Raw genomic sequence first — 25,312 nt, forward strand, 5'->3', positions numbered from 1 at the left:
GGTGTGAGTATGCAAAAATTGAGCACCAAAATTAGTGAGTGCTTTTCAAAATGGTGACCATACTATGTTAAGAATTATAAAGGACATACTAAATATTGGAACAACTGTTAATACTGTGGCATTGCAAGATAAAAGGACCACCCTGATTAGCGTTATTGGGTTCCTGTAGGACAGTAGTCTGCTTTTATTTCCCAATACCATGCAACTCTGATAAGGAATCAATTTTCAGCAAGAAAATGAATAAAGGGTAATTTAGGTTCATGAATATAAGGAAGAAGTTCCCAATAGTGGGGCCTATCAGACTGAAGAATAATCCCCAAAGGGAACCTGAGGAAGCCTCTTTGCTTTGTTAATTTAAGTTGGATGGGATAAAGCACTTGAAAATGTTCTGTAGGGAACAATCCTGTATTGGCAGTGGGATGGACAAGATGACCTAGTAAGTCTTTTCCAAGTGTCTGCGATCCAGGCAAATGCTCAAATGCTAAAAATGTTTGTCCAAGGATGACTGATGATTAAGCAGAACTGCAAGCATTTGGGAAAACATGCTTCATGGACACAGTCATTTTAAAAAACAAAATAGAGCCCAATGATTGTGCAGCATGGAAACATCAAATTAAAGTTACTGGAAACATTAAAAAATGGCAGGAAAAATTAAGGCAGTAGGAACAATAAATTGTGAGGAGGTGGAATTTTCTCTTCAGCGTACAGTGCATTTTCTTTCGAACCTCCCACCTAACTGACAACATGCTACTGGTATTTAGCACTAATTAAGAGGGATGTCTGTGGATTGTTAACTAGGTTTGCAACCTAGGGATCTTTCTGGATCCTTGTCTGGTCCTGGATCCGTGGGTAGCACCACCACATATTTCATTTGCTTCTGGATAGGAGGTTGTTCTCTCTCACTACACTTACCCAGGCCCTTTGCTAGAGCAGACTGATGCAATGTGCTCTCCTTGGCATTACACTTGATGATCACTGAAAACTTCAGCCAGTGCAGAGGCCATAAACAAGCACATCGTTTCTTCATAGATGACAGTGTCTGCCAAGTTCAATTCCAAGTGTTGTTTTGAATGTATAAAGCCTTGCATGGTCTGGATTGTTATTTGCTACCTTAGGGATTATGACACCACTTTATGCTGGTGCATAGGATGGAGGATAGTAAAGGATACGCCTCTCTCCTCTGCACACCATGCATAAGGGCCCACAGAGGTGGCAGTCACTGCTCTTGGCTGCCATTGCACTATCCCATTTCTCCCTTCCACACAGGCCCACAGACTGTGCTGGGCACAGCAGGGAGCTCAGGAAGAGATTGTGCCTATCCTTCCCTACACAGTGTAATCCCTGCTACCTGCAACCCAAGCTAGTGTTTCAAAGGCACAATATGGCCTTTGAGGCCACTTTTCTCCACATGTACCATCTCTGGCCCTAAGATCAGCTGAAATGCCCTTGCTAAGTCTCCAGCTGTAAAGGATGGCGGGCTTGAGGAAGGTGTTTTCAGTAATAGGCCCAGAGCTCTAGAGTGCACTTTTCTCACGTGTCTGGCTAAGTCTGGGTTTGTTCATTTTCATGGATCTGACTGATCAGGCTGAGTTACTGTGTGAGAGCCTGTGCTTAAGTAGGTGAACAAGGGAGTCCTCTTTAAGTTGGTTGGTCTTTATTGTTTGACATTTTACCCCTATTTGTGAATGTTCCCACAGATTACTGACAAGTGCATATTTTTGTGTTAGTTAAACACCATATATAGAGAAATATACAGATGCAGCAGGTCATGGAGAAGAAATAGTACAGTCCCTTCTATAGTAAGATCATACCTGGTATGTTTAGTGTTCAATTCTGGGCACCTCATTGACAAAGGAACAGGGAGCTGGAAGGACAGCTCTCAGGAAAGATTAAACAAGCTAAATCTCTATCATTTGATCTGTGTAATGTGGCTATGTAACAAGCAAAGGGGGAAAGCTGCAGTCACCTGTCTGTGTCTGAAGGGCATTTTATACCATGAATAGAGAGAAATTACTTATCACTGGGGGTAATATGATGCAACTGGAAAAGGGGAAATTTAGGTTGAATATAAGAACTATCTTCTGGCTGTGGAATAATCTCCCAGAGGAAATAGAGGTAGCCTTGTCACTTAGGAATTTGAAACTAGCCTGACACATCACTAGAAAAATATATTATAGGAACAGTCTTGTACTGGAGGGGAGATGAGCTAGCAGGTCTTTTCCATCTCCAGGGTCAGATCCAAAGCTGGTGTAAATCAGCAGAGTCTCCAGTCAAAATTGCTATGCCAATTTATGCTAGCTGATGACCTGACCCTAAATTTCTATGGGCCAAATTCTTCGACAGCCATTACTCAGGAGGAAATTCCACTGAAATTGGGGTGAAGAGCTGTGATTGCATAAAAATTCCCAAAAGTCTTAAAAGAATTCACATTGAGATTGTGTGGTTGTTTCCTCCTAGGGACTCTGTACGTTGCAGTGAGAGATCTGATGTCAGTGGGAACTATGTGAGAGTATCTGATGGCAGAATGCAGTCCCTGGTCTTTGAGGGGGTCAAGAGGAGGTGGGATGCTTAAAATTGAGTTGAGACAATCATTTCTTAGAGCAAGACAAAAGAAATGTCAGATGGCGCTGGCTCCCGTTTCAAAGCATTAATTAACAAGTGAGTTATTGGGTTTCCCCCCTCCTTTTTTTAAAAAAATAGGAAAAGAAAATGCTTGCTGCAAAAGCAGCTGATAGTTGGGTACTCATTGCAGGGCAATTATATGTCTACAGCAAAGGCACTTCTGGAGCTTCCATGAAAATCTTCTGCCACTTTTCCACTGGTCACAGATCATATTTTACAGGCTCAGACATCAGAGGTCTGATAAGTGAGTAATCCATAAAGAGTTTGCCTTCATCCTTTGCAACCTGCCGGGAAAGGGCTTCACTGAGATCCAAAAGCTCACTGATGGTAAATGGCTCCAGGCGAGACCCCTTTCTCAGGCAGTTTTATCCTCACTGCAGTAAAAACCCACTGCTCCTAGTACTTTATTGCTATTTGAAGGGGGGAAAAAAACCTGAGTTCTTTCTCCAACTCAGTGCAAATGCCTTTCCTGGAGATCCTTGGAAGCTGATTGCCATTTCACCTGCAAAATCTGTTAAGGGCCAGATTGTGTTTTTGGGCACAGCAGTGAGCAAGGGATAGTGTGTAAACTGCACCTCCACAGGACAAGCCCCTGCAGGCTCTGTTACTGACAGACACCCCTTTGAAGCACAATTCCGTCCCTGCTCCAGAAGTGGAGACAGCAATTTGTTGTTGGTCTGTACTAGTAACAAAGATATGATCCACTTTAGGAATGTAGAGACAAGGTGCCACAGCTGCGAGGAGCGGCACCAGGAGCCGGCAAACAGGGCTGCTAACAGGGGAGTTTAAGTGGGAGTTTACAGGGAGAGGCGGAAGGGGAGGCAGGAGGGCGCGGAGGACGGTGTGCTTTGTGTCCCCAGGAGCAGGTGGCAGAGACCATAGCAGCCATGAGCCAAGCAGCAGGGGACACAATGCAGATGATTGCATGTGGCAGGTGTGGTATGTACATGGTCCTCCCTGGGGAGCCTGAACAAAGGTATGTCTGCATGAAATGCCGCCTAATAGACCTGCTAGAGGAAAAGATTAGAGGGCTCCAGATGCAGGTAGATACCCTGGTAGAGTTCAGAAGGGGATTCGAGCAGCTAATGGAGCAGAGGCAGGGTGTGGCTGAAGGGGAATGCTCAGGGGTGCAGGTGGAAGCACAGGCTATGGTCTGTGAGGGGGGAATGTCAGGGGCAGATCAAGAGCAGTGGAAGCATGTGACTGTGAGGAGCAGGCCAAGGAAAAGGAGGGCTAGTGAGGGGGAAATAGAACTCAGGAACAGGTTTGAGTGTTTGGATAACGAGGAGGGGAGGCAGCAGGTGGTAACTGATGGTGGGAGGCAGAGGAAGAAGAGAAGAGCGGCTAGTCCGATAGAGAGAGGGCAGGAGTTGATGGAGACAGCACCAATACCGGGCCCCAGTAGGATAGAGGATGGCACTAGGGGGACTATAAGGGAAAACAGAGAGACACAGGAGTTACGACTACAGGGAACAGGGGATAGATTTGTTGAGAGCACTGTCACCAGGCAAAGGCAGGTTTATGTGATTGGAGACTCCTTGCTGAGGAGGTTGGACAGGCCTGTGACCAGAGCAGACCCTGAAAACAGAAGGGTGTGGTGTCTGCTGGGCGCTAAGATAAGAGATGTGGACCTGCGGTTGAAAAGGATCCTAAAAGGAGCAGGTAAGAACCCCTTGATCATCCTTCACGTAGGAACGAACGACACGGCTAGGTTCTCGCTAGAGAGAATTAAGGGAGATTATGCCAGGCTGGGGAAGACGCTTAAGGAAGTTGAGGCTCAGATTATCTTCAGTGGGATTCTGCCTGTTCCTAGAGAAGGACAGCAAAGGGCTGACAGAATTGTGAGGATAAATAGCTGGCTAAGGGAGTGGTGCTATAAGGAGGGCTTTGGGATGTATGGCCACTGGGAGGCTTTCGGGGACAGACAGCTGTTCTCCCGGGATGGACTCCACCTGAGTAGGGAAGGAAATAGACTTCTGGGAGGGAGACTGGCTCACCTCATCAAAAGGGCTTTAAACTAGGAACTTGGGGGAGACGGTTGGGAGATGTTCAGTTAATCTCCACGCCAGATTCCAACAGTGAAAAGGAGTGTGAGGAGATAAGCTCAGACATAGGTAGGGGTAGGGAATTGGACATAAGAAAAAAGGGGTGGAGGGACAGCATGGGGACCGTACCAAATTGCATAACTAATGGGAGAAAGGATAGACAGCATACGGTAAGATGTTTATACACCAATGCGAGAAGCCTAGGTAACAAAATGGAGGAATTGGAGCTCCTGGTACAAGAAATGAAACCTGATCTCGTGGGAATAACCGAAACGTGGTGGAACGGTAATCATGACTGGAGTACAGGTATGGAAGGGTATGTGCTGTTTAGGAATGACCGGAAAAAAGGTAAAGGTGGGGGAGTGGCGTTATATGTCAATAATGAGTTAAAATGTAAAGAAATAATAAGTGATGGAATGGATAAGACAGAGTCTGTATGGGCAATAATTACACTGGGTAAAAGAACTACTAGAGCCTCCCCCGAGATAGTGCTTGGGGTGTGCTATAGACCACCGGGATCTAGCCTGGAGGCGGACAGAGAACTACTTAATGTTTTTAGGGAAGTAAAAACTGATAAGAACTGTGTCATCATGGGGGACTTTAACTTCCCAGATATAGATTGGGGAACAAATGCTAGTAACAATAATAGGGCTCAGATGTTCCTAGACGTGCTAGCAGATGAATTCCTTCATCAAGTAGTAACTGAACCGACGAGGGGGGATGCGATTTTAGATTTAGTGCTGGTGAGTAGTGAGGACCTCGTTGAGGAAATGGTTGTAGGGGACAACCTTGGCTCGAGTGACCATGAGCTAATTCGGTTTAAACTAAATGGAAGGATAAACAGAAATAATACTGTGACTAAGGTTTATGATTTCAAAAAGGCCAACTTTAATAAATTAAGGCAACTACTTAGGGAAGTGGATTGGGCTAACACACTTAGGGATCTAAAGGCAGATGACGCCTGGGATTATTTCAAGTTGAAGTTGCACAAGCTGTCCGAGGCCTGTATCCCAAGAAAGGGAAAACGGTTAGTGGGTGGGAAATTTAGACCTAGCTGGATGAGCGGGCGTCTCAAAGGGGCGATTAAGAAAAAACATAAAGCGTACAGAGAATGGAAGAAGGGAGGGATCAGCAAGGAAACCTACCTTATTGAGGTTAGAGCATGTAGGGATGCGGTGAGGAAGGCCAAAAGCCGTGTAGAGTTGGACCTCGCGAGGGGAATTAAATCCAATAGTAAGAGGTTTTATAGCCATATAAATAGGAAGAAAACAAAGAAAGAGGAAGTGGGACCGCTGAAGAATGTAGATGGAGTGGAAATTAAGAATAATCTAGGCATGGCACAATACCTAAATGAATATTTTGCATCAGTCTTTAATAAGGCTAATGAAGGGTTTAGGAATAGAGGGAGTAGGACAGAGGGAAATACAGGAGAGGGGATTGACATTACAGTATCAGAGGTGGAAGCCAAACTTGACCAGCTAAACGGGACTAAATCGGGCGGACCGGATGATCTTCATCCGAGAATATTGAAGGAACTGGCGTGAGAAATTGCAAGCCCCTTGGCGACAATTTTTAATGAATCTGTAAACTCGGGGGTGGTACTGTTGGACTGGAGAATAGCTAATGTGGTTCCTATTTTCAAGAAGGGGAAAAAAAGTGACCCGGGTAACTACAGGCCTGTTAGCTTAACTTCTGTAGTATGCAAGGTCTTGGAAAAAATCTTGAAGGAGAAAGTAGTTAAGGACCTTGAGGTGAATGGCAATTGGGACAAATTACAACATGGGTTTACGAAAGGCAGGTCGTGCCAAACCAACCTGATCTCCTTCTTTGAGAAAGTAACAGACCTTCTAGATAAAGGAAATGCGGTGGATCTAATATACCTCGATTTTAGTAAAGCGTTTGATACGGTACCGCATGAGGAATTATTGGTTAAATTGGAAAAGATGGGGATCGATAGGAAAATCCAGAGGTGGATAAGGAACTGGTTAAAGGGGAGACTGCAGCGGGTACTACTGAAGGGTGAACTGTCAGATTGGAGGGAGGTCACCAGTGGGGTTCCTCAAGGTTCGGTTTTGGGTCCGATTTTATTTAATCTATTCATTACTGACCTCGGAACCAAATGTAGAAGTGGGCTGATAAAGTTTGCGGATGACACAAAGTTGGGAGGTATTGCCAACTCAGAGAAGGATCGGGATATTCTGCAGGGAGACTTGGATGACCTTGTAAATTGGAGTAATAATAATAGGATGAGATTTAATAGCGAGAAGTGTAAGGTGATGCATTTAGGGATGACTAATAGGAATTTCAGTTATAAGCTAGGGACGCATAGGTTAGAAGTGACGGAGGAGGAGAAGGACCTCGGAGTCCTGGTTGATCGCAGGATGACTATGAGTAGGCAATGCGACATGGCTGTGAAAAAAGCTAATGCGATCTTGGGATGCATAAGGCGAGGTATTTCTAGTAGGGACAGGGAGGTGCTGCTTCCGTTATACAAGGCGCTGGTGAGACCTCACTTGGAGTACTGTGTGCAGTTCTGGTCTCCTATGTATAAAAAGGATGAACTCAAACTGGAGCGGGTACAGAGAAGGGCCACTAGGATGATCCGAGGAATGGAAAACCTGTCCTATGAAAGGAGACTCGAGGAGCTTGGTTTGTTTAGCCTAAACAAAAGAAGGCTGAGGGGGGATATGATTGCTCTCTTTAAATATATCAAGGGGATAAATACTAGGGAGGGAGAGGAATTATTTCAGCTCAGTGCTAATGTGGACACGAGAACAAATGGATATAAACTGGCTGTGGGGAAATTTAGGCTTGAAATTAGACGAAGGTTCCTAACCGTCAGAGGGGTGAAATTTTGGAACAGCCTTCCGAGGGAAACAGTGGGGGCGAAAGACCTGTCTGGCTTCAAGATTAGGCTAGATAAGTTTATGGAGGGAATGGTTTGATGGGATAACGTGTCATTAATCAATTAGGCAATAATGGCCATCGCTGGTAAAATGAGGGTCTGGCTAGAGAATCTTGCCTGTATGCTCGGGGTTCTGCTGATCGCCATATTTGGGGTCGGGAAGGAATTTTCCTCCAGGGTAGATTGGCAGTAGCCCTGGAGGTTTTTCGCCTTCCTCCGCAGCATAGGGCAGGGGTCGCAAGCTGGAAGATTCTCCGCAACTTGAAGTCTTTAGATCACGATCTGGAGACTTCAACAGCAGAGTTAAGGGAAAGTAGGGGGGTCAACATTTATGGCCTGCATCATGCGGGAGGTCAGACTAGATGACCATATTGGTTCCTTCTGACCTTAAAGTCTATGAGTCTATGAGTCTATGAGTCTATTCTTCATGCATCACCACCCATTTGCTGCAGAGGGGTAAAAAGCAGGCTCTATTTCAGCCCGCGCCGCTTTCCGCAGCTCCCATTGGCCGGGAACGGCAAACCGCAGCCACCAGGAGCTGCGGGTGGCCGTGCCTGCGGATGGTCAATGTAAACAAACTGTCTTGCGGCCCGCCAGCGGATTACCCTGATGGGCCGCATGCAGCCCGTGGGCCACAGGTTGCCCACCACTGCTCTATTTACTCCTTATTCTCCTCTCTTCCACTTAACTCCAAGGTATGGGTAGCTTATGCAAGGGTTTATGTTACAGAGAACACATCACTTTGAATGTTGCTGCCATGGCTGTAAATGTGGCCTTGTCATTTCATCATGGCTTCCCACACCCAATCTTTCCCCCCCTTCACCCGAAAGCAAACTCCCACCATTTAGGGAAGGTTAGCAACATGTTGACAAGGGCTGGCAACCGGGGGTGGCTCTATGTTTTTTGCCGCCGCAAGCACGGCAGTCAGGCGGCGTTCGGCATCGTTTCTGCAGGTGATCTGCCAGTCCCATGGCTTCAGCATATCCACTGCTGAATTGCCGCCAAACCCGCGGGACCGGCAGACCTCCCGCAGGCATGCCCCTGAAGGCCATCTGACTGCCGCCCTGACAGTGCCCCCCGCGGCTTGCCGCCCCAGGCACGCGCTTACTGCGCTGGTGCCTGGAGCCACCCCTGCTGGCAACAGCACTCTGTTTCATTGTCAGCAAAGCTGTGACTTGTGATAATAGCAGCAAATGCCATTAGAAGGCAACATATATATTTTCCACTATCTCATGTACAGAATCTAGTATAAACGTAATGGAGCACTGAGTGCACCTCCTTCTAGTAGTCTCTCTCATTCAGTGGAAGTTTTTTTCCACATTCCCCACATTAGAAATTTCAGGGGATACTCCTAAAGGCTATACATTGTGCTGCAACATATTCAGTTCTGCCACTTTAAAACTAGGTATGTATCAGCTTTCCACCCCTGGAAAGAAAGCTCTAATATTGAGTCAGGCGCACAAAGAATTCTGATCCACAGTTGTGGTACTCTAGCTCTGTCAAGAAGGTGTTAGTTGTTTAGCTATGTTCCTAGTTATACTTCCTGAATTCCTGGCACATCAGCATATTTAAGGGGATAACTCCTGAAAGCACTCCACTGTATCAGAGAACAGGATAGTCAGACAGAATGGGATTCAGGCATATTTTTCTACAACTTCTTTCTCCATGGGAACGGTTGTCAGTTATCTCTGGTTCCCCAATAGATAGCTGAACAGTTTTCAATGAACAGTTCAAGTTGGCATTTCACAAGTCACATGTTGGACTGTGTTGTATGGAACACATTGGTTACTACTGTCATGATCATAACAAGGGCAGTCAGGACCAAGGGTCAGAGGTGGGTCTAATTTGAGACTGGAACTAGCAGAGAACTTCATAGGCAGATTCCAGGCCAGGGTCGATACCAAGTGTCAGAGTCCAAGTCAGGTTTCAAGGTCCAGGGCAGGAGACGAAGTCCTAATCCAGCCAAGGTAGAAGTCAAGAGTTCAGGAGCAGGAATAGTCATGGCAGCTACAGGAGATCTACACTCTTGCCTGGACACTACCTTGAATGCCCCTTGGGTTTATATAAGGTGGGGAGCAATCAGGAGCCAGGAGGCTGCTTCCTGTCATACCCCTTGAGGCAGGACTTCTCATGGTCTTCTCCACAGCAAGTCATGGCCAGTGGAGTGCAATCTTGTTATAGGTCCCATTGTGTGGCAGCATAGAGATGTCAGCTGTCTGACAGGTCTGAGTTCTAAACCCATGAAGCCTTACAATTACTGCAACAGAAATTAGACTATATCTTTAGTTCGGAGTCACAGAATGCAGTTGATCTATATACACATTGTTAATTACTTGTTTTGTAATAGCACCCACAAGCCTCAGCCCCATCAAACTGTGCACTGTAGAAACATATAACAAAGTGACAGTCCCTGCCCAAAAAGCTTGCGATCTAAATAAGGTTCTCAGATAGCTCCCATCACTATAGTATCTGAGATCAATTTCTGTCCATTTTGCCAAGAAATGGCAGAGTTACAAGCTGATGGTAGAGACTTCTTAGGTATGCTGCTTACTGGTTTCCAAAATGAACTGACAGAGCAAAAGATAAGATATTTCAGCAAAGCAACAAATAAATTATTATACACAAGATCTGGGGTAATGGAAGTCAGTTACAGGCTATCACATTACATTTTCCTACTGGACTAAAAACATTTTCTGCATTCCAAAAATAATGTATTCATAGTTTCCCATGAAGCATCAGCATCTCTCTTTAGGAACACTGGTATATTTCCCTACCTAGTCTAATTCTCCCCTGCCCCCCGCCCCTCACTAAACATGGAGCCAGACTCTTTAATTACTTGGAGATGAAGAGATCTGCATTTCATGTTTTCTAAAGATTAGGACACGATTATTTTACTTGCTGCTCATTCATCGTCACAACCGAGAAACACCCCCAAAGAAAAGCAGTTATGTTGTAGCAAATCCTTTAAGGAATATACTTAGAAGACATGTGTGAATCCCAATATGACAAGTCCAAAAGGAAATTTTTCCTAGAAAAGAGTTCTGAGCAATAGCAATACACCACAACCATATGTGGGAGGGAAAGTGAAGAATAAATTCTCTAATTAAGAGCTACAGGAGGAAATTTCACCCTGTGCTTTACGCACTGCATGGTTAGGTACATTATAGGTTTTTAAATGATCTTCCTCTTTTGGGAGGAGGATACCAAATTACATCATTTGACCTTTCCAGTATATGGTTTTTACATTCCTAAAATGTATGGATGAAATCTTTGCCCCACTGCAGTCAATGGCAAAGCTCCCATTCACTTAAACAGAACTAGAGTTTCACCTTATATGTGTTAAAAAGTAATTTCAAAGGCCCTTTCTCCAGAGACCCCATCTAGCAAAGCCAACTGCTATCTTAAGTATCATTTGGGATGTGGTGGTGTGATGAATGGTGTGGAGAAAGTGAATAAGGAAGTGAAGGAATAAGGCAAGTCCCCATGCCCCAACCCCACTCCCAAACTGGAGCCCCAGGTGGGCAGAGTGGGGCAAGCCCCCGTGTCCTGACCCCTGGCTCGAGTGCCCAGTGGGCGGAGCAGGGCAAGGCCTCCGCGTCCCAACTCTGCTCCCTGGCTGGAGCGCTGGGCGGGTGGAGCTGGTTGTGATGCGGGGGGGGGGGGGAAGGGGGGCGCACATTTTTCCGGGGCCCCCAATTGGCCAGGGCCCCTGGGCAAAGGCCCCAGTGGCTAATCCGCCACTGGCCCTGGCTACTGACAGAGACAGGATATTGGACTAGATGACCAAAGGTTCTTATCCTAGCTGGCAGAATATACTGCCCTGTATATCCTATGCACTGGCTATACTGATAGGAAGCTATGGAATGCTACTGAAATATCTAAGACAGAAAAAACACATGCTTGAGTTTGTTTTATTATAAACAGACCAAATACTATTTTGGTCATTCATTAACTCCCTAATATTTTCTTAATTTAATCTCTTCCTCTTTCAACTATAAAAGCCTTTGAGATTTGAGTTGTTGGTTAGGCATGGGGGTGCTTTGTGTAAGGGCCTTTTGCAATGGTTTAATTAGCAATCAGAGGCTTAGCTTCTCTGCTTACAGACATTGTCATTATAAATGGTTATCCTTTGATACTAACTTCGGAGAAGTTGCGTTCTATTGTCACTGCATGAACTGGTGCCCAGATCTGGGCTATTCCTGTTTTTTACCTCTCCCCCCACTATTATCATATCACGTTTCCTGTTACATAGTTTCTCTGCAAGCAAATCCTCCATGCCCTCCAGCTTTGAATACACTTAACTTGAAATATCCCTGACTAAATTTGCAAATTTCATAGATTTTAAGGCCAGAAGGGACCATTAAATCATTTAATATGACCTACTGCATAACATAAGCCCATACAATTTCACCTAGTTACCCCTGCATTGAACCCAATAGCCAGTGTTTGACTAAAGCATATCTTCAAGAAAGACATCCTGTCTTGATGAAAAGGCATCAAGAGGTGGAGAATTCACCACTTCCATTGGTAGTTCTAATGGTTACATCACGGTTAAAAATTTGTGTCATAAGAGAATATTCACCACCTCTGTAAAAAGATTTGAGAGGATTTGAATCTGTGAGCACTTGCACACAGAGCATGGCACTTTCCACTGCCTGCATGATCTTCTTCAACTTTCATTGCCTCGACATCATGGTATCCAGGACCACTGATATGGGTATTCTGCTTGCCTTTTAGCAAGGGATTATAAAGCAATTTACTCCTTTCCTATTGAAGTTGGCTTTAAAAAGGGTGGGGAGAGTGAGTTGGTATGGTTCTATTGAAAGTGAGGGACTAATAGACTTCGCTTGATTTGGGCATTATAGAGGAAGGTACAGTATGATCCTCACATACAATTCAGTTCATGGATCTCATATCTGAGTTACATCATGCCTTCAGTTCCAGTTTTGAGCAGAATTTACCAGTTGTGATAAAATGTTTGTTGATACCATAACAGTGGACAAATGGGGATTAAATTAAGATAGTCTAAACTCGTTTTCCTTTGCGCATTAATGCCATGGTTTCAGGAGTCAGGTTTTCACAACTCTCGTATCATGAGCTGGGAGGCCAGGAGTCTCATGGATGACCTGTTATTTCTCAGTTCTCCCAAAAGTGTAAACAAAAGTCTATTTTGCTGTTGTAGGCTTGTAACTGGGATGTCAATCACCCCAGCAATCACTTTCAAAATAAATCCCTACCACCAATTACAAGCCCATTAAGATTTTATCACATCTCTGCTCCTCCATTGCTTCTGGGGGTAGTAATATATTGTTGGCCTCTACAGGTAATAAATTACAAGTTAGACAGGTAATCCACCTGCTTCAGAGAAGGGGTAAGCAAGTGCATAACTCTGCTTACTCTTGGTATCTGAACCCAAGGGCTGGCTCGGAGTGTGAGGAGGGTTCTTACTCCCTCACGTGGCTGTATAGTCCCAGTTACTATCTAGCCCAAGAGCAGATCTTTTAGAAGAACATGCAATCTTGATTTAAAAATTGTCAATAATGGAGACTCCACTATGACTCTTGGAAAATTGTTCCAATAGTTAATTATCCTAACTGTTAAGCTGGTGCAGTTGGTAAGGTGTCTGAAATGTTATCTGCACATGTTAATACCCTGTTCGCTCATCACAATAACTGCGCACAGACTCCCAACTCCCTCCTCAAAATATGGTCCATGGTGTGATCCTGAAAGATTTTGAGAATATTTTCTATAGTGTTCCCCTTTCCTGTATTTTTTAGAAAACAATTTCCTGGTCTAAAATTATTATAATAAATAGTATACCTCTTCCCCACCATGTAAGGATGTGGGTCAAAGCTCACATTTTAAATCCTTATATAATAATCCAAAGTATATATGAAATCAGTCTGTTACAATGTATGACATTCTGTGGGAAAGTAGATGGCATAGTTTCCATTGAATGCTATAGATTTGAATAAACTGGCTGCATCTGCAGTTTGGGTTATATACAAAGATTTGAATATGGTAGAAACTCAATTACTCTACTTCCAGTTAACCTATGTTTAACGGGGTGAAAAAATTGAATTTTCCTTTTACAGGGAATTTCAACATTTCAAAATTACTTTTCCTTTTGAATCAGAATGAAAAGTTGATTTTTTTTGTGTGAAATGAAATATTACAAAAAGTTTTGCTCTTTTTGAATTAAACAAAACTATTTCATATGTTTAAATGACATTTTTGTTTTCCAGTGGTCGATTTGAAATGACGTTTTTTGTTTCGGTACTCCTGATTGGAAAATTGGAAGAAAAAAAACTTCATTGAAATTGACTCTTGGCTTTTTCGGCACAGAAAATGTTGATTTTGATGAAACCATATTTTCTGATGGATAGGAAAACATAGTGTGACGTTCCCCTCTGGTCTTGTCTGGACCGGTGATCTGCTAGGCCTCTACAATCTTTGACTCTGGGAGCCAGCCTTACCTTGCTCTGCTCTGAGAGGCCCCACTCCTGGGCTGTTCACACACAGCCTCTGGCATGTAAGCTGCTTCCAGCTACTTGCAACTGAATGACACTACCCAATATCTCCAGTCCCAGATGCAACCCTACGAGCTTCCATCTTGCAGTGTCCAGTTATGCCCACTGGACACTGCAAGCTTATGTAAGTTCATCAATTTAACAAAGAAATTGATATGTACCAGGCTTGTTATCCCAAGGGGAGTCTCTGAGACGCTTCAAACCAAACGCACTGCTTCAGGTAGAACAAACAAACAGATTTATTAACTATAAAGATCGATTTTAAGTGATTATAAGTCAAAGCACAACAAGACAGATTTGGTCAAATGAAATAAAAGCAAAACACATTCTAAGCTGATCTTAACACTTTCAATGTCCTTGAAAACTTAGATGCTTCTCACCACAGGCTGGCTGGTTACTTTTCAGTCAGCCTCTCCCCTTTGATCAGTGTTTCAGTCGCTTGGTGGTGGTGGTGGTGTCTGTAGATGTAGGTGGAAGAGAGAGAGAGGATGGCAAAATGTCTCTCCCTTTTATCAGTCCTTTCTTTCCTCTTGGCTTTGCCCCCTCACCTCCTTCAGAGCATAGGCGTGCGCAGCCCATTTCATTAGGGTGTGCACCCAGGGAGCCGCACCCTGCCCTAGCCCCACCCCCATCCTGCCCCCATCCACTCCCTCCTACTTCCTGCCCCCTGACAGCCCCCCTCAGAACCCCCAACCCCCCCCTGCTCATTGTCCCCTGACTACCACCTCCTGGGACCCCTGCCCTTAACTGCCCCCCAGAACCCCTCCCCCATCTAAGCCTCCCTGCTCCTTGTCCCCTGACTGCCCCCCTAGGACCCAACCCCCTACCTGTCCCCTGACTGCCCCGACCGTTATCCACATCCCTGCCCCTAGACAGACCCCCAGGACTGCCATGCCTATCCAACCGCTCCCCACCCCCGACAGCCCCCCCCCAGAACTCCTGACCCATACAACCCCCTCTGCTTCCTGCCTCCCCTAACCTCTCTCCAACCCCTGCCTCCTGACAGCCCCCCCCCCAGAACTCCTGACTCATCCAACCCCCCCAGCTCATTGTCCCCTGACCACCGCCTCCAAAGACCCCTCCCCAATTGCCCCCCCAGGACCTTCCTTGCTCCCTGTCCCCTGACTGCCCTGACCCCTATCCACCCCCTGCCCCCTGACAGACCGTGGGACTCCCATGCCCCATCCAACCCCCCCTGCTCCCTGACTGCCTCCTCCAGAGACCCCCTACCCCTAACCACCCCCCCGGGACCCCACCCCTTATCCAACCCCCCTGGCCCTGGACCCCTTACCATGAGATGAGGGTCCTAGCCTCCCCACAGAGCCAAACACTGCCCCACAGAAGCACGCAGCCCCAGCTCCACAGGTGGGATGGGAGACAGAGGGGCTCAGGCCAGCTCCACACAGAGTGGGGTCAGGGATTCAGCCCTGCAACTTTTGCCACTAGGGTGGCTGGGGCTCCCAAGACGGGGACTTCAACCCCACATCTTCTGCCAGGGTCCAGGGCTTCTCCTCCCTGCCCCAGTGTGGCTCCTCTCCCCCACCACAGTGCAGCTCCTGCCAGGGTCCGGGCTTTTCCTCTTCTCCCCTGGGGCAGCTCCTGCCGGGGTCTGGGCTTCTCCCCCACACAGTGCAGCTCCTGCTCGGGTCCGCGCTTCTCCCCTCCCTCCCCGCCCCATGCTTCAGAGTCAGGTGAGCATTAACAGTCCCATTGCAGTCCCAAACTGCCCAAAGGAAGGGGGTGACTCCCTCGAGGGTCTAACAGATTATTTTGTTGCTGCCTAAGCCAGTGACCATTGTTTCTGTGAGGCTGGACTGGGCTTGTCCCATCCATGCCCTGACGAGGTGTGAACTGCCTCTCTGTTCTTGGAGAGTTTTTGCATGGGCTTGCTTTAAGCCATGAGGTTACATTTTCAGCCTCATAACTATATACATGAAATTATAACCTATAACCTCACTATAACATTACTGTAGCAATTACTATAACATCACTATAACCACCATGCTCAGTGCATTATGAGCCTTCTGAAGACACCCAACATGACAAACTTTTCATTGGATACCATTTTATAAAAATGAAAATGGGGGTGCTGGGTATTCCCCCGAGGTACAGAATATCACACTTAGTGTCTGAAAAATTTAAGCCAGCTCTACTCACATTCCAGTTATCTGAAGTTCTGATATGTTAGGGTCATGAGCTAGGAAGGTTACTACACTATAGGGATAACATACAGCAGACATAGAAGAATATAACCCAGATAATGTGATTTTAAGGTCTGGTGTCTCATGAACCATAAATCTGGAAAAAACTGCTGTACATCACTGGAAAGCTGGGGTAATGTGTTTCCAGCCCCACCGGCTCAGAAGACATCAGGCTTTGAAATCGTCACTGGTACTTCAGACAAAGCTAAAAAGCTTCAGGCCATCACAGGCTATTTTCCAGACAGGTTAGGATGCTTTTAACATCCTAAGCATCATGGACCTGTGTGCCTGGTATTCCCCAAGCCCCTCAGTTTGCTGCTTTTGCCAGCTGGCTGAAGACAAGGGGAAAGAATAGTTGCTTCACTGGAGTGGCTGGGGAGGAGCTGGTGTGTCTGCTGATTTCTGTAAGACCAGCTTGCTAAAGAGGGGAGTGAAAGGGAGACAGAAGTCCATCCATAGGCCAGATCCTGAACTGGTGTGCGCCAGCTTATCTCCACTGAAGTCAATGGAGTTATGTGGAGTTTCACCAACTGAGGAGCTAGGACCTTTTCTTCTGGCCAGCCCTTGAGAAGCAAAGTTGGTTGATTTAAAGTATAGTAACAGAGTAAGAACACAAAATAGCTACACAGGTTAGTGTGCTCAAAGGTGGTACACCTAGTAACTCTGAGTGTTAGATGTGGGAAGCTGGGTCTGAGAACTGCAGGTCTAGGAGTAAGTTGCCTTCTCCCCTCCAAACAGCACCATAGCAAGGCAGAAGAGGGGCTATTGCTTACATGGGGAAATACAAACAATCTAAAAGGTAGAAGGCATGATTACACACTTCATTGCCATTCAATCTTTGGCCTCTCTGCTGAGACTGCCACGAAGAGTGACAGTGATGGCCAGTTGGTGATGCATTGGAAACTTCATGCTGTCAGAGCATACATAGTTTATCCTTATGTGGCTCTTCCTTTTATCAAAATATTTTTAATAAGGATTATTTTGGCCACTGGACTGCTCAAAAAGTTAAAAGCAATTGTTCTCCTGCTAGGAGAAAAAATTAAACGTCTGAGCATCACAGGTAGCGTATTACTAGCTAGTTTATCTGTATGTGTGATTGTGATGACTAAAATGACTGGCTTTCCTTACAGACTGTACCACTGGGGATAGAATAATACAGGCAATGGCTTACGGTTTGTGTGTCTGATGGTAAAAATCAATGGTTTTCCTCATTGAAAGGTGCCCTCAGGGGCAAGAAGCAGTGAACAGCTTATTAGTTTGTGTGTGCATGCTGGCAGATGCTAAAGCAGCATTGAAATCAGTCATACACCATAATAAAGTACCCATCCCCATCTAAAAGCTAGCGTGTTCTTATCTCTCAGGAGAATATGCCTCCATTAACCCAAACCATGCAGTAACTCATCTTTAACCACAGTAAGGGAATGCAGTAGGAGAGCAACTGATAATGATTTCTTAGGGTTACTGATGCAAGAATATAAAGGATAAATTGCTGGAGTTTGGGAGTCAGATCTTCAGCTGGTGTAAATTGGCATAGTTCTATTTAAGCCACTGAAGCTATGCTTATTTACAATGGCTGAGGATCTGGCCGTTTGAATGCTTTCCTCACTTGTCAGCAAAAGAAAGGAAAAAACCATGACACACCAGCAATTACGAGCATAGAACCTTCTGCTGTTTTTCTGACATAGATGGACACTGCTTTGAACATTCTCTTCAGCTCATGATTCTGACACATCGGAATCACCTTCAACAATTATATTGTTACTGAAGTGTTTATTGACATTTAAATGTCATTCTAGGCAGTTACATATCATGCCCTGGAACCCTTTGCTCTGACCACACACACCTGTACAAAGCCAATACTGCCTACAGCACACATAATGGTCCTTTCATGTGAAGTTCTCTCTTGAGGTCACTAGGGCGGATCAGGAATAAGAAGCAGAAATGGGGATTTCTCTTGGTTGCAAGGTGGAAACATTGACTTCATGCTTCCAACCCTGTTTCCAGGCTTTAAACTTGGAACTGCTGACCACATCTGTTGGGCATAGAAGAGGCTTCTTGTTAAACCTATTGCACCATAAATATGTAGTGTTTTGTTTTGAAACTTATTGAAATGATGGCCATGTCTGGCAGAAAAGTTCCCTTAGGTGGAGAAGCTGATACGTAGCGGTCATTAAGCAGATGGCTAGAGACATGTACCTCCACATATTCAGATCTGTTAATATAAAGATCATGAAGCTAATATGAGCAAGCCAAAATATGATGGTAGTTATGCACACTCTCTGTCTTCTGGAACTACACTGTCATCAAATTGTTATGGCGAAAGGTGCTAATCACTTGCACATTAAGGGTCACTGCTGTATAAGGGTCCAGGAATAAAACTCTAAATAGAGAGAGTTAAAGATGCCCTCCAGAACCCAGAAGGTCATTATGGACACTCACTGGGGTAAAGCACTCTCCCTTTGCTTAGGCGTGTCTGAATATTCTTTGTGTCAGATAGCAGCTGCTGACTAGTTAGTGGTCAGGTGACAGAGGTAAAGGCAGCTGCTTCTGGGAACAGGGCACAGGTGCTTGACTTGAAGCTTCTGACAGAGGGAGTTGCCCGTGTACAGTTTGTTGCCACTGCTGCTCAAGGAAACAGGACTTGGTCATTTACAAACTACACAAAAATTACATTAAGAGGAATATCTGAGTCTGCATCACCAGTTTCTGCTCCACACAGGGAACTGGCCCACAAGGCCCTGAAATTTTCTTCTGCTCAATAAAGCGGCAACAATATAAAGGCTTGTCTACATGATGCGTTACACTCCTCGGTTACAGATTATATTCTAATGTGTCACACTCTGTCCCATCTGGTGTCCAGCACAAGTTCCATAGTATGTGTTAATGTAGTTCTGTTTCAATCAGTACTACATCACCAGCAACTACACACCACTCCACAGAAACACTAACCCAGGAACAAAACCCTGTAACAAACCTCGTTGCCTACTCCATTCCCATATCTACTCTAGTGACACCATCAGAGGACCCAACCACATCAGCCACACCATCAGGGACTCATTCACCTGCACATGTATTAATGCGATATATGCCATCAATGCCCCACTGCCATGTACATTGGCCAAACCGGACAGTCTCTACATAAAAGAATAAATGGACACAAATCGGACATCAGGAATAGTAACATACAAAAGCCAGTAGGAGAACACTTCAATCGTCCTGGACATTCTATAACAGATTTAAAAGTAGCCATACTTTGAACAAAAAAATGTCATAAACAGACTTCAAAGAGAAACTGCAGAACTAAAATTCATTTGCAAATTTAACACCATTAATTTGGGCTTGAATAGGGACTGGGAGTGGCTGGCTCATTACGGAAGCAACTTTTCCTCTCCTGGAATTGACACCTCTTCATCAATTATTGGGAGTGAACTACATCCACTCTGATTGTATTGGCCCTGTCAACACTGGTTCACCACTTGTGAAGTAACTCCCTTCTCTTCATGTGTCAGTATAACAATGCCTGTAATTCTCACTCCATGCATCTGAAGAAGTGGGTTTTTTACCATGAAAGCTTATGCCCAAATAAATCTGTTAGTCTTTAAGGTGCCACCGGACTCCTTGTTGTTTTTGTGGATACAGACTAACACAGCTACCCACTGATACTACTACATCAATGTGCACTAGGGAACGTTTAGTGCCCACGAGCAGGGTTTGATGGGACAGTTAGACACGCTAGTGCACATTAGACTTTACACCACTCTGGTACAAATGAACAGACTGTGTAGACAAGCCCTAAAACACATAATCCTACTTTCATACATCTTGTCCAAAACCAAGGGAATTTGTACCCAGGTTCTTCATACTAGCAATCAGAAATATCTGGAGACTCAGCTGTTAGCATGAAATACCAGCAAAACACATACCAAAGAGAATAATCACTTCCAAATGCAGACCTATGAGAGGAAGAGCCAAATGGAAACCATCATCAACTAACTACTATCAGGCTCAGATACATGAAAAGACACCACATCATATCAGGATGGAAAATGACATCCTTTTGGTAAACATGGGCAACTTTTTAATCGGGGGGGGGGGGGGGGAAATGCAGATTCTGCAACACCAAAACATTTTGTGAATGTGTTGCTTGATTTGTTATGTGAAACCACTTTTTGCTTTGAAATTTTCTTACATTTTAATTTAATAATGTAAAAAAAATGCTTGAAATCCAAACATTGTTTGTCATGAAACATTTTTCCTTCATTTTTTTCAAAATTGCCAGCGATCTGAGCTCTAAATATGACACAGTTCATTGACTAGCCACTGATTTGCTGTCTCTTTAGCTCTGCCATGTCCCTGTAACTTGTGGTACAGAACAGCCTGATTTGCCTATCAGTACACACACCAGCTTTGTCCCTGACTTTGTGTGTCACTGACATGCACACAGCATGCCACAAAGAGCTGCACACTCTACTGAAGAGGTGATGAAGGCTGGCCTTGTGGTTAAGGCCTTAAACTCAGCCTCAGTCTCCAGCTCTGCCATACACTTTCTGAGCAAATCCCTGAATAGCTCTGTGCCTCAGTTTCTCCAACGTAAAATGGGGATAATAATACTTCCTTAGTTGGTCTTGTATGCAGATTGTGAGCTTTTTCAGGCAGGAACTGTAGAAAACCATCCCTCTTTTGAGGTAGCTGTCTCAAGAAATCTGTAAGGGTGCTCAATATATACTACCAGCTGTCCAGTTTTATGGGCTCAGGGTCATCCCAGATGTCCCTTTTTTTGTACCTCAGAAGATGCAGCCCTGCCATAATATAAATATGGTTGGAGACCAACTGTTTGGCGATGGTGAATAGACTTAACAGAAAGGGGTACAGTGGAAGAATTACATGCTGCATCCTAGAACTTGCTATTCTGATCCTTGTCTTTCTTCACTTCCCTCAATGCTTGTTGTGCCAACTGTCATCTCACATCTAAAATCACATTGGAAGCTCATAGGGTCAGGGATCTTTTCTTTCTAGTGTGTGAAATACCTATCGCAGTGCGGAAGGATGGTCTAGTGATTTCAGTGTTAGCCTACCAGTGCATAGACACTGACTTCAATTCTCTGCTCTACCACAGACTGAGAGACCTGGGGCAAGTCACTTAGGGTATGTCTTCACTACCTGCTGGATTGGCGGGCAGCGATCGATCCAGCAGGGGTCGATTTATCGCGTCTAGTCTAGACATCGACCCCCGAGTGCTCACCTGTCGACTCCTGTACTATAGCTCGGTGAGAGGCGCAGGCAGAGTCGACGGGCAGGACCGGCTTTAGGCCGATTCAGCCGATTCGGCTGAATTGGGCCCTGCACCTAAGAGGGCCCTGCAGCTGTGCACCCCGCCTCCGCCCCCAGCTCACTTTCCCATCCTCCCCTCCCCTGAACGCTCCGCCCCCCTGCTCCTCCCCCTCCCCTGCTTCCCACGAATCAGATGTTCGCGGGAAGTCTGAAAAGAAGCAGGGGCAGGCGGGCAGCAGCAGGTAAGCTGGGGCGGGGGGGCGCGAGGAGGGCTCCGGGGAGGGGCGGCGCAGTCTGGCTCTGGCCGAGCACCCCCAGCCCCGGCCCCAGCGGCTCTGGCTCCAGCCCAACTTGGGCCCAGGGGCACCAGCCCTGGTTCCGGCCGAGTGCGCCGGCCCGGCCCCGCGGCTCTGGCCCGGCCCCGGTCGAGCACCCCCAGCCCCGCGGCTCTGGCTCCGGCCCGGCTCGGGTCCCGGGGCACCGGCCCGGCCCCACAGCTCTGGCCCTGGTGCCGGCCTCGCCCCCCCGGCCCGAGCGGCCCCGGCCCCAGGGTGCCGGCCTGACTCAGGCCCCGGGGTGCCGGCCCGGCCCCGGCCCGAGCACCTCCGTCCCCGGCCCCGTCCCTGGCGGCTCTGGCTCGGGCCCTGGGGCGCCATCCCCGTCCCTGGCCGAGCGTGCCGGCCCAGCCTCGGCCCTGGCCGAGCGACTCCAGTCCAGCCCCGGCCAAGCGGTGCCGGCCGAGCACCCCCGGACCCGGCCCCAGCGGCTCCAGCCCGGACCCAAACCCCGCGACCCCGGCCCAATTCCTTCTTGCTAAGGCCGGCCCTATCGACAGGGGAGCAGCAGCAGTCGACTCACCGGGGTGAAGACACCACGGTAAGTCAATCTAAGTAAGTTGACTTCAGCTACGTTATTCACGTAGCTGAAGCTGCGTAACTTAGATCGATCCTCCCCAGTGTAGACCAGGCCTTAATCTGTTTGTGCTGCAGTTTCCCATCTGTAGTGTGGCCATAATAGTACTTTAATGCCTCAAAAGGGTGTAGTGAGAATGAATACATTAAAGATTGTAAGGCAGCTAACATGCTGTGGTAATGGGGCTACATAAACTACCTGAGACATATAAATATTAATGATATATCTTTATTCTATGTGTTAGAGAAAATATGTTTGGAAAATGTCGTAGTTTGACTACTCCATCTTGGATCTATCTTTTATTATAACTGCTGTGACACCAGGCTTCCAAAACAAACATGAAAAGATTTCAGAAAGTGGCAGGTGAGGGCAAACTAAGGAGTAAGAAAGCAAGATTGGGGTCCTTGAACAGAGAAGACTGGCTTAAATCTACTCACAGATGGTTATGTGCCAAGGTGTGCTGATCCCTCTGCTGGATCTGCAGCAAGTAGGTATGCGCAACAAGTAAAGGGGGATCCAAAAAAAAAAAAAGGGAGCCCACTGGCCCTGATTTTGTGCTGAGATTTGTATAAAGTGCCTCCCCCTACTTATCAGCATTTTCCCCTGGTACTTCTTGGTTCATGTACTGCCTGTTGGATAGTAACATGAGAGGACTCCATGCTTGTAAAATTAAACTCTTAATAAAGAGAACTATTTACAAAGGCGCTGCAACTACAGCTAGCATTCTAGCCATGTACATACAGACAAACATGCAGGTGCCTCCTCCAAATTCTTCCCTCCTGGAGCCTGTGCTCCTTCCTCCAAGTTCCATGCAGGTTGCTATGCTTCTGAGGTGGGAATGGAATGGAATTTGGGGAGTCTATGCTGGAAATATGGGCAGCTGTTCGGAGCCTTCCCACAAATCAACTGTGATTCAGGGATTCACAGATAAGTAGCAAAATCAGCTGTGTTGCACATGTGGGTTTGTGTAGCAACTGCTCCACACAATGTGCACAGTAATATATGTCCATGCACGAAGGCAGCATCAACCTCTTGGAACTGACTTCCTCTGAATGAGAAAAAGAGGCTGAAGATTTCATCTTAGAATCTTATCCAAATCCCACTGAAGTCAATGGGAGTCTTTCCAATGACTTCAGTGGGCTTTGGATCAGGCCTTTAGTTTTTCCTGGACATTTGACTATAGTCACAAACCACTTGGACAGTCTGGTACAATTTAAGAGGACTCTGCACAAGAGAGGGATGGGCTTGGAGTAACCTAAGGGGCACTGTAAGCATGGTCTAGTTTCATTGGCAGAGCTGCAGGGGAAAGGGGAGAACGCTTTCAGAATACTTGGCTGCACCTTGTTTTGCTTTTGGTAGTCCTGCGTGTTCAGGAGAACTAAATTCACCCAGAGAAAGGGAAAACAAAACAATAAAAATATTGTAGGCACCAAAACACTATTCCTTCTGGGCTTTCTTCTTCTAGAGACATCATAAAGCTATCCTGATGCCCCAAGGAAATGAATTTGATATCTCTTCAACATGAATCTAGACCCCTTCTAGATAGTAATCCACTTCCTAACATCATTACGAATATTTTAGCATAAAGGCAGTGTCTTTCCTCAAAAGGCAAAGAGGTAAGGTTGAGGCATTTGTAGAGCAGTGTAAAAAAAAAAAAAAAACATACTGTATTTGCCTTGGCATCATGCGGGCTGAGTATAAATAAGGAATTTTGGCTTCAAACGTTCTCAGTCTCTTACCCTTATTCAGCACAAATATTCAGGAAAAACAATGATACTACCAGTTGGCATTTGTTTTAAAGTGCTAAGTCAATGCATAATTACTGGGAAGTATTTTTGACTGAATTTTAGATGAGCATTTTGACAAAATATAATATTGGAAACAATCTTTATCAAACATTCATGTGTAGTGTGAGAGATAAAAACAGGCATCCATAATTCATACTGCATAGTGTATTACCAAGTGTGAATAAGAGGCTGAATTTAAATGAGGAGGTCTGTACAATATTTTCTGCAAGGCATCTGCTTTAATCATTTACATTATTCACTAGACTTTCCAGAACAGCAAATCTTAAATATATATTTGTTTGTGAGAATGTGTATGTAAATACACACAAGCATACACACACACACACATATACATATATATATAGAGAGAGACATATATATATATATACACCACGCACACACAAATATAGAGCTGTGAATATGTACACACACACTCTCTCTCTCAAGCCTGATCCAGACACACACACTCTTAAGCCTGATCCAAAGCCCATTGAAGCCAATGGAAAGCCTCTTATTGACTTCACATCAGGTCCTTACTGTGTGTTTTTGTTTGTTTGTATTTTAAATGGTGACTACAGGATAGGTGTTGTAGTGAGCCGGTGTGGCACCCCTCCGTCTCCGACAGGGCCGAGCTTCCTCCAACCCCAGTGTGGGCGGAGCCACCGGGTCCGGGGCCCGCCCCTCCGAGGTCACGGTCCCGACCCGGAAGTATAAAAGCCCGCCAGCAGAGCTCAGTGGGAGCCAGACCGCCAGAGAGAGCAGACGTCCCGGGCCGAGCTCCCGCTTGGGAGACAGCCACAGGCCGTGAGCCGCCTGCTAACGCCCCGCGCCGGTCAAGCCTCCCGCTCGCCCGGTACCCCGAGGAGGACTGGCCCAGCCTGCCCCGGACCCGTTACCCCGAGGAGGACTGGCTCAGCCTGCCCCGGACCCGTTACCCCGAGGAGGACTGGCCCAGCCTGCCCCGTGCCAGCTGCCCCGAGGAGGAGTCAAGTCTGCCCCGTGCCAGCTATCCTGGGGAAGAGCTGCCGGACCGGCCCCC

This window comes from Terrapene carolina, unplaced genomic scaffold (genome assembly GCF_002925995.2).
Source record: "Terrapene carolina triunguis isolate 2854851 unplaced genomic scaffold, T_m_triunguis-2.0 Scaffold147, whole genome shotgun sequence".
Taxonomy (NCBI): Eukaryota; Metazoa; Chordata; order Testudines; family Emydidae; genus Terrapene; species Terrapene triunguis.